Source organism: Callospermophilus lateralis, chromosome 16 (assembly GCF_048772815.1).
Source record: "Callospermophilus lateralis isolate mCalLat2 chromosome 16, mCalLat2.hap1, whole genome shotgun sequence".
NCBI classification, from domain to species: domain Eukaryota; kingdom Metazoa; phylum Chordata; class Mammalia; order Rodentia; family Sciuridae; genus Callospermophilus; species Callospermophilus lateralis.
In genome coordinates this window covers 10,661,881-10,678,684 of record NC_135320.1, presented here as the reverse complement: position 1 = coordinate 10,678,684, position 16,804 = coordinate 10,661,881, and the positions used below count along the sequence as shown (strand labels likewise).

At 50.1% G+C, this 16,804-nt stretch overlaps 1 long non-coding RNA gene across 1 annotated transcript in view; it reads right to left on the bottom strand.

Annotated features, from left to right (window-relative positions):
• Positions 1-2,947: 2,947 nt before the first annotated feature.
• LOC143638088 (uncharacterized) overlaps positions 2,948-16,804 on the bottom strand; it is a 62,168-nt gene continuing 48,311 nt past the window's right edge. The window contains exons 3-4 of the long non-coding RNA XR_013154540.1: positions 11,393-11,601; positions 2,948-3,147 (exon numbers count right to left, since the gene is read on the bottom strand). This is a non-coding gene — a long non-coding RNA (uncharacterized LOC143638088). The remainder of the gene's footprint in view (positions 3,148-11,392; positions 11,602-16,804) is intronic.

The following is a 16,804-nucleotide window of genomic DNA, read 5'->3' as shown; positions in this document are numbered from 1 at the left end:
GTGGGTCTCCCACCCAGGGCTTTCCTTACATTCTTTAATCAGGGATGTGGCACATTTTTTTGTGTGGTTGCTAAAAGACAGACTGAGCAACAAACAGGAAGACACATTCAGTGGTACCCACAAAAAAATAAATCCGGAATCTTTTATCCATGACAAGACCCCAGAGGCAAATCTGTCCAACACTGCAGCCAGCTAATGGTGGTTTTTCCTCAACCAACCATGGGATACAAAGGTTTAAATGTCACCAAATTATGTCAGCAAAATGCAGGTTTAGGACCTGCCAGGTGTTTTCAGGAGAAACACTGCAAGTCTTGAGCAGCAGGGGCCAGCGATGGACTCTGTGGCCCAGCACATGCCTAGCATGCAGGAAGACCCAGGGTGCTCCAGGTGCTGCATAAAAATAAGAAGAAATCGACCCAAGGAAAAGTTGGTACTTTGAAAAATATATAAGGTTGATAGGAGAACAAGATTGCAGATTCGAGTGAGGCAGACTATCCCTGAGCTCAGTAACCCAGAACTGGAGCAGTGGGATACAGCTTCTCCCCAAGGTGTAGAGAGAAATCTCATGAGTTGGTGGTCAGTTTTCCCTGGAGAATCAAAGACTCATCGACTCAATAAAAGGTTCTAAAAAGACGTCACCTGAGTTTATCAATCACCCATGGTCAGCCAACCTAAGAGCCATATTGAGACTGACTGTGGAGGAACCAATGGGCCTGGAAACCCAGTCCTGTGACTTCAGAGCAAGGTCCACATGAGCCTATGTGAGCCTAGCAAAGGCTTAAATAGCCTTCCAAACCATGGAAATCAGAAACGGAGAGCATTTTGTCCAGAAGGACACAAGTTGGAAATGCTAGAGAGATCCCCAACTCTACTTAACCCTGTGAGTTCTGTGGCTCACAAAGAATAACAAGGCCAGCTATAGCAGTCAGACCAGTGGGCCCCAGAGACTGCCAGTCCAGCACCATCTGAGTTCCTGGGGCCCACTCAGGCCGGTCCCTGCTGGGTCCCAGCACCAGCCCAGTCCCCAGAGCCATCCAAGCTCCCTGGGTCTGTAGAACCCACCAGGTCCAACAGCTGCCCGGTTTCTGATACCCAACAGGTCGCTAGCACTTGCCTGTCCCACCTGGTCCATCACCCACCAGTTTCCCAGGTCCATGGTGAACACCAGATCTAGCATCAGTCCAGCATACAACCAAGCCCCTTGGCCACCCATATTCAATTCCCCTAACATCCAGGGCCCCTACCTAGACCACTGATCTTCTTACTAGGCCTGGAGATTTGCCACCAGCCCATCACCCAGGCTGCCTGCCTACCACTTTGCTGCCTGGCCTGCCCAGCCCTGCTTCATCAGTGGCCAGCAAGGCCCATCGACCAGCCCTGATCCACAAGCTCAGGCCAGCCAGGCCCACTGGACATAGCCAGCTGTGTCACCACCCAGCCACAGCCCCCAGCCCACCCATGCCCATCACCCAAGAAGGGACAATCCCATGCTCACTGATTATCTTATCCACCATGGTGGAAAGGACTCCTTAATTCATTAACATTTCACCAAGTTTTCTCACCTTTTTTTTTTTGCTTTTGTTGTTTTGTTTTGATTTTTTATTTTGCTTTTCTTTTTTTGTATATTATTTGTGTACTAAGTGACTCAAGAAGTCCTATACATATACACCCTTGTTTATTTCTCCTCATTTTAAGTTTTTGCCACAGTCTGGCTGGGCACAAATCACGAGCCACTCACAGCTTTGTAGATTTAAGCAGCAATTCTTTATTCCCGATCTCACACCAGCCGTCTACAAACACGTTCTGGGGAAAGCCACATTTTCTGCCCAAATCCACACTCCACTGGGCTTCTGTCTCCCAAATATATTCTGAATCCTGTGAGAACTCAAGGGGAACTCAGGCAGCAGGATACGCCCTATTCCCAGCAGGAATAACCTTAAACCGGGAACACCCTAAACTCGGATTATCCTAAACCAGGAACACCCTAAACACGGATCCGCCCTGGTCCTTGAGCAAGGTCACCTTCCACTAAGCAACATGGGGATACGCTGGCAAGGAAATTGTCATACCTACTTGGCTAATGGATCCCAGCATCTCCCCCCTTCTGATTAATTAAACAACAAGTAATGTGGCTTAAGGACCGTTCCAATTCAACATAAGGTACTTACCCGTCATCGGAAAACTGACCTTTAGGCATCAGCCTCCTGTCTTAGGTTGTGTGGAAAGGAACTTGGACAACACCTAAGAGCTGAGATTGGTCTGCAGCTGACAGAGAGCAAAGCATTGGAACCTCTGTGCTACTTCCATAAGGAAATGGCTTCTGCCACACCCAGAAGAGCCTGGAAGAGAATCACAAGCCTCTAGAAGAGATTGTGGCTTGCCTGACATCTTCATTTCTATTTCATGATGTCCTGAGAGCCCTGGTAACAACTGTGTCACACAAAGAACTACACAAAAGTAGGAGTTGTCAGCTGCTACTTTTGCACTCTGTTAGAAAAGAAAAAAAAAACACACAGCAATAACAAAAACAAACATGGACCCAATCATTCCTGCAAAATATTTTTGAAGTAGAGAGTATAACTTTGCCAGAAATTTGGGGCAGTTCATGTCTAAGAACTACTTGAATGAACCCCCAACAAATATGAGTCAGGTACACCTCTTCTGTTTGGTACCCAAGCAGCTGACAACTAAATGTCTGCCAAGGCTTACTTACTTGGTTAATCCCTCATCCATGCTTGCCACAAATCCTGCTATTGACTTCCACTGATTTACAATATCACAGAAACAATCAATACCAATGAACGTTGTTTTTCCAACTTTTTTTTCAGAAAAAAAGTAAATTCAGAACAGAAATATGAACAAAACTTAATTATTAGATTAAAAAGTAGACTTTTAAACTTCACTATGCACAAATAGAAGAGAAGTTAATGAAATTCCTACATACCTGTCTCCACCTTCAAGAAAGCTCCTCCCATCTTGCAAATCATCTGCTAGGAAACCTTTGTGGCCACAGTCAGTAATGACCAGGTTCTGTCCATGGGATGTAGTACCACACACTGGATTCGATTCAGGCATTGAACACATAAGTATATATTTTTTAATTTCATCACACCTGTTTTTCCCACCTTTGGACAGTATACAAACCACCTGGAAAGTAAGCAGACATCAATATCTTTAAGACAGAGTAACGATAAGAGAACTGAAAACCATCTCAAGGTGGAACACTGAGAAACTAGTGTCTATTAAGTGACTATTGGATTCTAAGAAAGCAGACGGTATAGAATCACATTCCATCCCATAACTATGAGGAGAGATGAGCACTGCCACAACCTCACCCAGTGGCCTTCACTGATTACTGTAGGCCCAGCGGACTCAGAAAAGGCCACGGGCAATGGAAGGGGCCCAAGGAGCACCCACTTGGGACAACAGTCCCAGGTGAGGCTCCCTCCAACCTCACTCCTCCAGGTCCCCACTCACTGACATTTTGCCCAGTTCAGAAGCAAGCCCAGAATTCCACCAGTGAGGAGGAGGGACAGTTCTTAATAGCTGAGCATGGAGGAGCATGCAGGGCTACTTAGTGGGTTATGGGAAGCTTGAGCTTGAAACCTCACAGCTAACTCTGGCAGGGTGCCCTTCCATCCAGGAAAAGCCAAGACCCATGACAACTGGAACCTCCCAAGAGTGAATGCTGAGTGGATCTCTGGGTCTGTAGGTGTCTGTGTTGGATTGGACTGGTGAAAGGTAGCATATCTTACACTGTAGGAACAGTAGGAGGCCTAGTATTGTCCCCAGAACAGCTAAGCAATGAAGACAGTCAAACAATTGGAGAGCTGGGGTTGTGGCTCAGTTGCAGAGTGCTTGCCTAGCACGTGGGAGGCACTGGGTTCAATTCTCAGCACTGCACAGAAATGAATCAAGGCCTGTGGACAACTAAAAAAAAAAAAAAATTGGAGAATCTTGATAACTAAAGTTCAAAGAAAGCAACCCAAATATGAATAAAACTCGATTTTGTGAGTACACAGCTGGGTTTTTCTGGTTTCCACACAAAGAGAAAGGACTGTGCACAGAGGGTAGCATTCCCTCCCAGCCTGCCCTGCTGAACCCCTCAGCCAGACTCTGGGGGATGCCTTAAATGCATTCTCAGCAGCTGTTCCCTCCACTGTTCCCAGAGAAAGTGCAGGGAGACAAACAGGCCATGATTCCAAAGCTGCCACCACCTGAAAATGCTGCTCAGCCAAGAAACTTGCCCCCCAGCAGTTCCCCTTCTGACTGTCCAGGCCCAGGCAGGACAGCAGACAGAACTCTGACAGCTCAGGGGCGGGGCATGAGCTGAGGGATTCTTGCCATTGCAAGAGCTCCTGGCTGTCAAACTAAGCCCCGCCCACTCTCAGCAGAGCAAGGCTAGATACAAACACTAGCTCACACCTTCAACGGAGGACAAGGTGTCCTTGCCGGCCCTAGCAAGCGAGATCCTGGAGATGCCACCAACACTTGCTCACCTGCTGGTGCACCGCCTATCTAATGACATTGCTTTTCCCTTCAGAGGCCCAGGGAGGCTACCCCCTGCTCCAAGCTTGGAGGTATGGGGAGCGCTTATATTGGGGCCATGCCACTTCCCGCCTTTTCCGAGAAGAGCACTCCTGAAGAGGCACCGACCTGTCCCTGTACCGGAGGTGCAGGTACTGCCAGCCAAACACCCGCTCATCACCCTAGTCCGCACGTGCTCCACGCCCCAAGAGCTACCCTCAACCTGCAGCAAGAGCCTTCTCAGCCCTCTGACTGCCCCCACGTCCATCGGAGTACAGCCCATCTGTGCTGCCACCCTGGCTGCCTGTGGGCAGGGGCAGGGTCGTTGCACCAGTCTGAGGGGAGAGATCCCTGGCCTTGCCATAGCTGCCATCCCTCAAACCCAGCATCTACAACCCTTCCGAGATGATCCCGAAACGTCACTGGGTCAGGAGGTGGGTGGACCAGCGGGATCTGAATCACATCCCAGTGTCAGCACTCAACAGTCCCCCCAGGACCCACGCACGCACCAGGCACGCAGTTCCCTTGCCTATTTCTCCCGCATCTGGTGCAAGCACGTGGACTTTGCACGTGCATGCAGACTTTGCACATGCACGCGGAATTTGCACGCGCGTGTCCGTTCCTGGCGCAAGCCTGCCTCTTGCCCAGTATTGACGGTTTTCCTCACGTGCTCGCCTGTTCTTCATTCATTCCTTCCTCAGCTGCGCCGGGCAACAGGTCTGACAGCCATTTCGCCTGAAGCTGCGTGAGCAGCGGAAGAAGGCCTTCTGCCATGGACGCTAGACCATCTAGCGCCCACTAGCGACTTCGCTAAGACTGCCATGGAGACGTCCCACAGCAAGTGTTGTCGCTCACCCCTGCCCCCGGCGCTGAGGGGCAGAGACCTGCCAGAAGGGTCCCACAAGAAGCCCGGTCATGGGCCGCGCAGACTTCCCTATACTGGTTGGCCACTAAGGGCTTCCTGGGCTGGTGGCACCACTCGCAGGTCATCTTGCCGCCATCCTGCAACTGCTCCCCAGCGGTTGGGAAAAGTACCTGCTCGGTGCTTTTCCAGGGTCCTGCGGACCCTTCGATCTTTTCTCGGAGACTTGGATATTGCCTCCTCCCTCCGCATGCCAGGTCTCCTGAAGAGGACGCTGCTGTCAACTGCAGCTTTCATGAATTCCTGCATCCCAGGCCGCAGACTCAGACAGCCGCCTTGTAGGGTGCAGGGGCAGGAAGTGGCTCCTTGCCAGCTTCCAGCACCCCAAGAACCCTGCCCAGGGAGGACTGTGATCACAGCCCCTGGAGACAGTGGCCAAGTGGTGGCTGAGCAAGCAGAGCACCCTGTAGCTAGAGAACATCAGAGGGGGCGCCCTCAGGTCACTGCAAGAGCATCTGCTTTTAGGCCCCTGGGGGCCCATAGCTGTGTGCCTGCCTTTGTGCCCAGGCCTGGGCCTCTGTGCAGAAACCTCTGCCCCCAGAGCTCCCAAGACAGAGCTGAGAGCTCCCGGGCCATCTGCATGAGCTCCTGCCGCAAAAGAAACCCCATCAGCAGCTCCTACAGCTCCACGCGAGGTCTCCGAGCCCTGAAGAGGAGGGCTCCAGACCCATCCAACGGGGAGCCGCCCCTGGGATGTTCTTCATCCCCAGGGATTCCCCCAAAGAAGAGTGAGAAGGTGGCAGAAGGCAGGGCGGGACACCCATTGCCCAAGAGGAAGATCTCACCCACGGGAGACACCAGCAGGCCACGGAAACGCAAGTTTCCTCTCCTGCAATGCCGCCGACGGGAACCTCTGAAGCTGCCACCGCCTCTGTTACTGGCCTGTGCAGTGACTGCTGAGGACCTAGACAGGGAGAAGAAGAAAGCTCTGCAGCGCATCAACCGTCTTCTGATGGGTGAGACCCAGGCCATTGGGAACAGCTGTGCCATGGCCCCACAAGCCCATGGGGGGGTCCCCGCTCCACTGGGAGGGGCCAGGCCTCTGGCATCAGTGGGCCTCAGCCAGAGCTTTCCCCATCCCCCCAGCAGCACAACCATGGTGGCCCACACCCCAGTGTGGGTCAGCTCTGCTGTCTCTTCCCAGAGCCATCCTCCCATCACCAATCTTACAGGACCGCTCTCCCCCAGCCTGCCAATTGCTGCTTTGGCCCTTCCTCCCAGGCCCTCTCTCAGCACATTGGCAGGCTTGGCTGCACAGCCAGTGGCCCCCTTTGGGGTCACACCCTTGAACACCACTATGCCTTCACAGCCCCCACACCAGGGGCCTCCCTCCACCTTGGGTAGGAGCTTCCAGTGCTCTCACCAGGACCCAAAGCCCTACTGTACTCACAGGCCCTCACCTGTAGCAAGCTCCAGCTCTCCAGCTCAAAGGGTACAAGGACACATTCCGCAGGGTAAGCAGCCTCTCACCCCTGGAGCCACCGTCCCACCCAGTTCTGGGGTTCCTGGTGGGATGAAGCCTGGAGCCCCTAGCTTTGCCAGCTTTCATCAGCTTGGACAGGTGGGAGCTCCAGGTCCAGGTGCAGCTCCGATGCCACCCTTGACTGTGGGCCCAACAACCTTGGGCAGCCTAAACTACTCAGCCCTTGGGTCTGACAAACACAGAAACTCCACCGTGGGTCCTCGTGGCAGCACCCAGACACATTCAGTGACCTCAAAGGCAGCTGGGAGGAGAGATTTGTCCTTGGGTCAGACATCACACAAGCAAATATCCAGCTCAGAAAGTAGAGAAACCCCCAAAACTAGAGAGCACTGTGGGGCAAGTTCGGGAAATGACACCTACACTGCCCCTAGCCAGAGCACCACCATGGCACCCAGAAAACACACAGACAAGGGTAAAAAAGGGCAAGGAAAGAGTGGAGTTCCCACCCCGAGTGCCATTCCTCAAAGCCTGCCCATCCAGAAACACCAAAGCTCACCTCAAAGGACAAGTACTACAAAGGGTATCTCTAGTTGCCCTTCAGTCCCTGGGACATCAAGGAGATCAGAGAGCCCAGACTTGCTCCCTGAAATGATGTCAGCCTTTGGGGCCTGGTGTAGCTCCTCCCAAAGAGGAGAAACCCCAAGCAACAGGCAGCAAGAAGGAGCAATGTTGGGACAGAACACCTCCAGTGCCCCTAGCCAGAGCACCACCATGGCACCCAGAAAACACACAGACAAGGGTAAAAAAGGGCAAGGAAAGAGTGGAGTTCCTACCCCGAGTGCCATTCCTCAAAGCCTGCCCACCCAGAAACATCAAAGTTTACCTCAGGGGACAAGCACTAACATTGAAAAGGGTATCTCTAGTCTCCCTATGGCCCCTGTGACATCAAGGAGATCAGAGAGCCCAGACTTGCTCCCTGAAATGATGTCAGCCTTTGGGGCCTGGTGTAGCTCCTCCCAAAGAGGAGAAACCCCAAGCAACAGGCAGCAAGAAGGAGCAATGTTGGGACAGAACACCTCCAGTGCCCCTAGCCAGAGCACCACCATGGCACCCAGAAAACACACAGACAAGGGTAAAAAAGGGCAAGGAAAGAGTGGAGTTCCTACCCCGAGTGCCATCCCTCAAAGCCTGCCCACCCAGAAACATCAAAGTTTACCTCAGGGGACAAGCACTAACACTGAAAAGGGTATCTCTAGTCTCCCTATGGCCCCTGTGACATCAAGGAGATCAGAGAGCCCAGACTTGCTCCCTGAAATGATGTCAGCCTTTGGGGCCTGGTGTAGCTCCTCCCAAAGAGGAGAAACCCCAAGCAACAGGCAGCAAGAAGGAGCAATGTTGGGACAGAACACCTCCAGTGCCCCTAGCCAGAGCACCACCATGGCACCCAGAAAACACACAGACAAGGGTAAAAAAGGGCAAGGAAAGAGTGGAGTTCCTACCCCGAGTGCCATCCCTCAAAGCCTGCCCACCCAGAAACATCAAAGTTTACCTCAGGGGACAAGCACTGACACTGAAAAGGGTATCTCTAGTCTCCCTATGGCCCCTGTGACATCAAGGAGATCAGAGAGCCCAGACTTGCTCCCTGAAATGATGGCAGCCTTTGGGGCCTGGTGTAGCTCCTCCCCAACAGGAGAATCCCCAAGCAACAGGCAGCAACATGGGGCAAGGTTGGAACGGAAAACCTCCAGTGCCCCTAGCCAGAGTACCACCATGGCACCCAGGGAAAACACAAAAGAGGGTAAAAAGGGGCAAGAAAACAGTAGAATTTCTACCCTGAGTGCCATCCCTCAAAGCCTGCTCACCCAGGAACACCACAACTCACCTCAGGAGACAAGCACTACAAAGGGTGTCTCTAGTTTCTCTTTGGTCCCATTGACATCAAGAGGATCAGGGAGCCAAGACTGGCTCCCTGAACTCATTACAGCTTTTGGAGCCTTGTGTATCTCCTCCCAAAGAGGAGGTACCCCAAGCAACAGGCAGCAACATGGGGCACAGAAGACCTCCAGTGCCCCTAGCCAGAGTACCAGCGTGGCACTGGGGAAACACACAGAAAAGGGAACAAAGGGACAAGGAAACACTCGTGTTCCTACCCTGACTGCCATCCCTCAAAGCCTGCCCACCCAGAAACACCCAAGCTCACCTTGCGGGACAAGCAGTGCAGCCAGTAAGGATAACTCTAGTTACCCTTTGGTCCCAATGACATCGAGAGGATCTGGGAGCCATGACATGCTCCCTGAACTCATTATAGCTTTTGAGGCCTTGTGTATCTCCTCCAAAAGAGGAGGTACCCCAAGCAACAGGCAGCAACATGGGGCACAGTTAGAACAGAACACCTCCAGTGCCCCTAGCCAGAGCACCACCATGGGGACCAAGGGACAGAAAGCAAGGCACACCCCAGGGAAAGCAACCTCTGGTGTGGCCACAGTTACTGCCATCCCCCAAAGCCTGCCCACACAGAAAGGCTTAAGCTCTCCTGGGGGAACCAACACCACATCCTCAAAATCAACCTCTACTTGGACCTCCACCCATAGTCCATCTATGAGCCCTGGGAGCCCAGACTGGCTCCCAGATCTGATCTCTGCTTTTGGAGCCATGGTCATCAGCCCACGTGGAGAAACAAGAAGCGCAAAAAAGCGCTAAGAACACACTTGGGCTTTAACACCTTCAGCCCCCCTACCCAGATAGGATGATGCTAACTTCTCTAAGGACTGACACTGCCTAGATCCCAACAGTCCTCCACTGCCCTCAGCTGGGCCTCAGCTGGCCCTGCCTCCACTCCATGGGGCCACTGGGCATCCTATCACTTCCACCATAGGATGGTGAGTCTGGCATGCTGTAGGCCTTGAAGACTTGTGAGGGCACTCAATTTGGCCAGGGCATCCACCCAGTGAAGCAGGGCCATACCTGCAAAGACAACAGCCCATGGGAGCAATCCCAAGGTCAGCTACTAAAATACAGTATTACAACTTGTTTGTCTTATAAGTAATCACCTTATTATTATAAATTACCTTCAGTTGTTACATTAAAATTTGTACTTGCATAAGGCTTTACGAGATAATAGTTTTAAAACTTGTAAGGATAATACAATATAAAACGAATAAGAGTAAAAGATTTAATTTTATAATAGTTATAAATTAAGGAATATATTTTTTCATAATTTGAAGCATTTACTTATTTATATATAGTGTTTTTGTTTACTTTAGGAATATAGTAATCTTTATAACAGAAGCCTATCTTCTGAATTTAATTTTAAATAAACTTGAATAATTGTCTAGATTGATATGGGAAATGATATTACCTACTGCCCAGCTCCACATCCTGTCTGTCCCCAGAGTGAGGCTGCAGTTGAACCCTTATGAGGTCATTCAGACCTCACTAAGAAGAATGCATTCTCCATTTTGAAAATATGAAGACAGCACTCAATATTCTTCACAGCTGCTGAAACTAATTCTGACCTCCATGCAGGAATTTCCTTCTTCTAGGACAACACCCACTCCTCAGGACCCTTCTCATACATTCTAGGCAGGAGACTCAATCCTACTTAAGACATAGAAAAGCCAGAGATCAGAAGTGCAACTCATGGATAAGTGGACAGGCCCTCATGAATTTCTCCTAACCACGCACTCACACATTTCTAACCCTCATTCACCACATCTGAAGAGGAAGGACACCACCAGAAGATGATTGTCCTGCTCATCCTGGGAATCCACAGTCCCTGGTTAGCTGACAACCCCTCTACAAATCTCACATGTCTGTTCAGGAGACAAGCCCCAGATGGAACATACCAAGCTTTCATGTGTTCAATTACTGTTCCACTTGACCTTCTCTATCCCTCCCTCAATCCAGGTCAGATTCCTTTCCACCTGCTTACAGATTGGGCTCTCAGTTTCTGATCTCTACCATCAGGTAGATGGCTGGGACTTCAGAGAGCTCCCTCTGCTGGACACTGACTAACTTGGAAAATTCAGGCAGCGATTCAAAGTACCTGGCAGCAGTTTCCTAACTGGCTCAGATCAGGGGGGAATGCTGCCATGCTCAACCGAAAATGCCTCCTTCCTCCTTCTAACCAGGAGAATCCTGAGATGTTAAAAATCAAGGCTGAGAAGAGAAAATATGTCTCTTCTAGAAAGAGAAGTATTCGACACCACTCCAGACAAAGGCAATGGAGTAGGTAATGGAGCCAGATGGCTACTGGCAGGAGAAGCTGAATGGGTGAGAGATCCACCTCATGTATTGGTACACTACATGACTTTTGTGGGACTCTCCACCGAGTAGATTGGGCTCCCCAAAGATGTGGAATGCAACCATCACTCCAAAGGAGACCATGTGCCTTGGCCTATAGATGCATTCTTGCAAAATAAAGCATCCCCCTTTCTGGCCTATTCAAAATATTTCTTGAGTTGAAGGGATGCTGGCCCCTGATCTAGTGCCCCAACTATAAGTGTAAAGGGAAGACTCACACTTGCTGTACGAGCTGCCACCTGTCACCCACTTCCTTGGTCTTGAAGGGTCTGCATCATCTGTCACATCCACTAGGGGCCCCACTGTCCACACTTTGCCCTTTCTGAGGTGGCCTCTTCTTTTTCATCTTTTGTGCAGTTTGTGAGTCTTGGGCCAATCACCATCACGAACATCTTCCACAGAGAGTGCAGGCCTGGCATCAGAACACCTGGGCCAGGAAGAACAAGAAAAGAAAACTCACTTTTTTTTGAACCTAGGGAAAAATTACTTCAAGGGTGTAACATATTCTTGAGGCATTGGTGTCATTCTGCTTTGACAGAGAAAGAGTGCCCCCTGAGTACATCTTCCCACTTTCTGGAATTGGGATGATAGTAGAGTGTTTTCTGTGTGAACAAAAAACTTAATCGCAGTAGAATACACTAAGATGGTTATTCTGCACCTATTTTATAAATTTCATGAGGGAAAATGAAACGGTCATAACTACTACCAAAAGTGGGAGTGGGGGAATGTAGTATCCAGGAGCAGCTCTTGGTTGGGTCATCACCTCTAGGATTCCAGCTCTCATTTAGCTTGATTTGGATCACTTCACATTTCTACCAGGACACTTAATTTACTGAGAGCCATGTTGCCTGCCTCAGAAGGCTGACACCTGTGAAGACTTGTGTTGGTGTTCCTTTTTGGGCTTCCTCCGATGTCATCAAACAAATATCTTGTGGCATTTTTTCTATACTAAAGGGTAGGCTAATTGACAAGTCCCCTCTCTCCCAACCCCCCAGAACAAGCAAACCGTGGTTTTATGTGAAATGTGATACCTCTCAGTTTTTGAGAGCTGTTCCATTCTCTTAATGACTGGTTGTCTCAGTTGTTGGCGTTAGTATCAAGATTTCCTAGAAATCTTTATCATTTTCCCCATATTTTTACTGATGCAGTATGGCTCAGCTCCCCTACCCCTACCCCTTGGTCCCTTTTCTCTACTCATCTTTCCCACATTTCTTTTCCTTTTTGTTCTTTATATTTTGCATATCAGAGAAAACGTACATCCAATATTTGTGCATCTAAGTTCTTTGGGGATGTTGATGTGTAGGTTTTTTTCCTTCATGTGTCCTTATCTGGTTTGGGTATGTGTGTGATGCTGGCTTTATAAATTTGGAATGTGTTCCATCCCTTTGTATTTCATGGAGTAATTTGAGGAGTTTTGGCATCACTTCTTCTTCAAAGATTTTTGGTAGACCTCAGCTGGGAGTCCATCCAGCCCTGAGTTTTTCTTTGTTAGAGACAGTAACGAAAAGCCTTCCATCTCATTACAAGTCATTGGTATGTTTGGGTTTTCTTTTGCTCTGGATTCAGTTTTGGTAGATCCTATTTATCTAGAAATGTATTCATTTCTTCTAGGTTTTCCAATGTATTGGAGTACAAGTTTTCAAACTAGTCTCTAATGATCCGCTGGATTTCTGTGATATCTATGATGATTTCACCTTTTTAATCTCTAATTTTATACACTTGCTTTTCTCTCCTTTTCTCTTGGTTATTTTAGCATGGGGGCTTATCAATCTTGTTTACCCTTTTAAAGAAACAACTGTTTCATTGGTCCTTAGTGTTGTTATGTTTGTTGTCAAGTTCCTTAATATTGGCTCCCATTTTATTTCCCTCCTTCCTTCAGTGTTTGCTCCTCCACCATAGCCTGGCTTTTACACCATTTCCCATGTACACAGTGCATGATGTCGGCTTCCTCAGTAGAGGGCGCTGAAGTGACACTGCAGGAAGCAGAGGCCTCTTTTTGGTTAAGCTACTGCACCATTGCTCTGTGATGCTGGTATGAGTCCGTGTGAGGGCAGTGTGGATCAGGCGAGGAGATCCTCAGATCCTGAGGAAGGCTTTGGTCTCCAGGAAAATTTCCCAACACTTTCCAAGCTGAACTTAGGTGATGGTGCCCTCCTAGTGAATGGTCCAACTGTAGTGGGAGGCACCTGGCTCTGAGTTCAGAACTTGGTAATTCCTGGCTCTACCCATGCCCACCTGAGTTGTAGCACACCAAACACACTGCCCTTAGCAGGCACATATTCCCAAGGGTCCCCCATCCCTTTCTGTTCAGAGGATGCTGTGAGAGCCATGGCTGCTGCTCCCTCAGGTAAGGAAGGTCCAGGTGGGCTGGGGAGTGGACAGCCGTGGATGTTCCTACCATGTGGTCACCCATGCCCACCAGCTTGTTCCCTAGAGATGAAGACCTGGCATAAGGCAGAAGCTGCTGCAGAGTATTGAAGCTGCTGCTGACCTTGAGGAAGAAGGTAGGTGCAGGACGCACATCTGGGAAGGCACAGCCAACTTGGGTGGGGGGCAATGGTTCCTGGAGGGGTGCTCCCTTGTGACAGGAGCTGCCACATTGTAGGCAGGCTCACCCAGGATGAGCATCTACCTCTGGAGGGCTGAAGGGGTGACCCATATGTTTAGGGTTCTGGGGCTGGAGGTATGGGGTACCTGTGGTGTCTTTAAGCTGTGTGCAGGGGTGGATGCAGTGTGAAGATCCTCCAGGTTGGGGGCATAGCTTGAGGTGTCTGGTTGGGACCCCCTGTTGTGCAGGAACAGTTGTGTGGGTCTCAGTGAGGGGGCCTTAAAGGAGAGACAAGCTTCTGGGGACAGGTAGGCCTGTTTGGGGAGGTCCATGTTGAGTGGGCCTGCCAAAGAGGGCCCAGTGTTCAGCAAAGGAGAGGTTCAGTTTGGGGACAAAAAGACTCCCTCCTGCACCCACACATTTGCAGTCCCCAGAGCCACCACCACCAGGAGACAGAGGCCACTTCTTGGGGGTCTCAGTTCTGTGAACTGCTCCTTTGGCAGGCAGGGAGCCTGCCAAAGGAGAATGACAAACAGACTTCTGCTGCCCTGCTGCCCATTTACTGTCCCTTAGGCCATGGTGGAGATTAGTCCAGTCTCTGGATTTATAGCTAGTCACCTCTGAGGTCCCTGTAGAGGTGCGGAACATGTATACTGGCGGGGCTAAGGATGGCATCTGCAGGTCTGGACTGAGTGTGCATGGGTGCACACATGGCTGTGTGTGTGTGTGTTTGTGTGTGTGTGTGTGTGTGTGGTGTGTATATGTGTGGAGTTTGGGCTGCAGCGTGTGAGTATGAGAATGTATGTGCATCTGTCTGCAGATGTCCAAGTGCATTTCCAGACATTGCATGTGAATCGGCGTGAACTGTTTTTGTGAGTCTGTTTTGTGTAATGCATGAGTATATATGAATAAATAAGACTATGATTTGTGTGTGTGTGTGTGTGTGTGTGTATGTGTGTGTGAGATTTGCCCTTGTCTTGTCACCCCCCACCATTGCTCAGCCTGGCACCCCTTTGCAGCCATGTTTGCATCTTGTGAGCTGTCAGCTCGAGATCTTGCATGGTGTAGACATTTTGGCCCAGCCTGGTCTGTGTGTGTGTGTGTGTGTGTTAAGGGTGGCATCATGTGGTGGACAAACTGAGCACCACTGAGGCTCCCCTCCCCATGCAGATGCAGATTGAGCACTTACTCACATGCTTTCATTGAGAGTACAATCCAGCCTGAGGACAGGTAGATAAATAATAAGTTCCATGGCAGAAATAAAGGTCAGAAAGACAGGGAAAGGGCTCACCAGAGGTGGTGGTCAGCTTGGCCTCGCTGAGGGGATAATGTTTGAGCAGAGCATTGAAGGAAGGGAGGACATACACTTCTTCAGGAAGGGTGTTCCTGGCAGAATTATCAACACCTGCAAGAACTTGAGCTGGGAAGACAGAGTAGCAAGGTGGCCAATGAAACCAGAGCAGAGTGAAGGAGAGTGATGATGAGGTCAGAGAAAGAACAGGGTCCACCTTGCAGAATCTCGTGGCTGCTGAGGTCTTTGGCCCTTACTCTGGGTAAGATGGGTGCCCTGGGGGAGTTTGGACCAGAGGAGGAACATGGAAGTATCAGGGACCAGTAGTAAGGAAGCACAGTCACTAGGGTGTCAGGCCAAAGAAGAAACTTCGGCCTATTCTTTTCAGAATTTTGCCTCTGGGCTGGGAACCCCAGGCTCAGCCTCTACTTTTCAGCATTCAGAGTAGGGGTTGCAGAATCCTTGTTCATTGAATGGGCACAGAACTTCCAAGAAGGACATTTATGGGTCCCCTGAGTCCTGTAGGATTGACTCAGTTGAGCCTGTGTGTAGGCTCATGGGGGCAGAACTTCTCATGAATAATGCAGTCCCACCCACATGATGTGTTTTGAGGCTGTTTCAGGACTCTGACAGCACAGCTCCTGGGAGCTTTGGATAGTGTTGGGTGTCTGGTAGCCTTGATCTCCCTGGTTATCTGTAGTGAGAGTGACAAGAGGGGCCTGGCTTTCTTGTTTGCTTGTGTCTCCTGTGCCATGCTGTTGGGTCTCCCTGCAGAAGCCTCATGAGGTGCTGTAGTAGCTTTTGGGAGCATTTTGTCATGGGCTAACAAGTAGGAAAGGGCACTTTTGTCACCCCCATGGGCCTGCAAAATTGCTAAGGCTTCAGGCACCTGATGCAACAGGACATGGCCTGAGTCCTTTTCCCCAGGCCTCTATGCCTAACAACCATGTGATTCCTAAAGAGTCCTGGATCACATCCCCCTGTTCCTGCTTTCTAAGCACAGGAGGTTCTAGAGCTGACCACCACCTCTGGGAGCCCTAGGGTCTAGCCACCAGCTGTCACCATGCTCTGTGACCGGGCCCTCCCTGGAATTTGCCAAGGCTGTACTTAAGATATAATAAAACAACAGCTAATAAGGTTTGCTCCCCTCCAGGAAGCCTAGAATTCAATTAAAGACATCCTGAATAAATAAAGGCATAAAAACAAACAAAACAAAAAATTACCATATGATACCTAGCTGTTCAATAGCCAATCTCATTTAACCACACCCATGCTCTGTGGAGTGAACAACACACCTTCCACTGGTGCATTAGAAAACTGGGACAAGGACATGGCAGGATTCTTGCCTAAGGTCACAGAGATAGTGAGTGGTTTACCCAGGGATCTGGCTGCAAACCGTGCTTTACAATGCTCTGCAGCTGCAACCAACAGCCCATAGGTAGTTATGACCTATGCTGGGAGTTGAGTTGGAGTTGGCAAAGGGCCAGACTTTGGAATCAGACAGTCCTGGGTTCAAATTGTGGTCCTGCCTGTTTAGTAGCACCTGAACCTCTGGAATGACAGTCTCTTTTCCCTTGTGCAGCAGTGTTGCTGACCTGTTCTCGTGGTGCCATCTGTATGCAGAAAGGACTGCTTCGCTCACTCCAGTGGGAGCAAGATGGACTCAGCTGCAGGGGGTCAGTTTCTGCCCTGTGCTCACAGATGACTTTGCAGATGCTCTCAGAGCATGAGCTTGATCACCTGGATAAGCCCTGGGTAGGGGTGCTGCAGGCCCCAGAGCTGTGCTATATG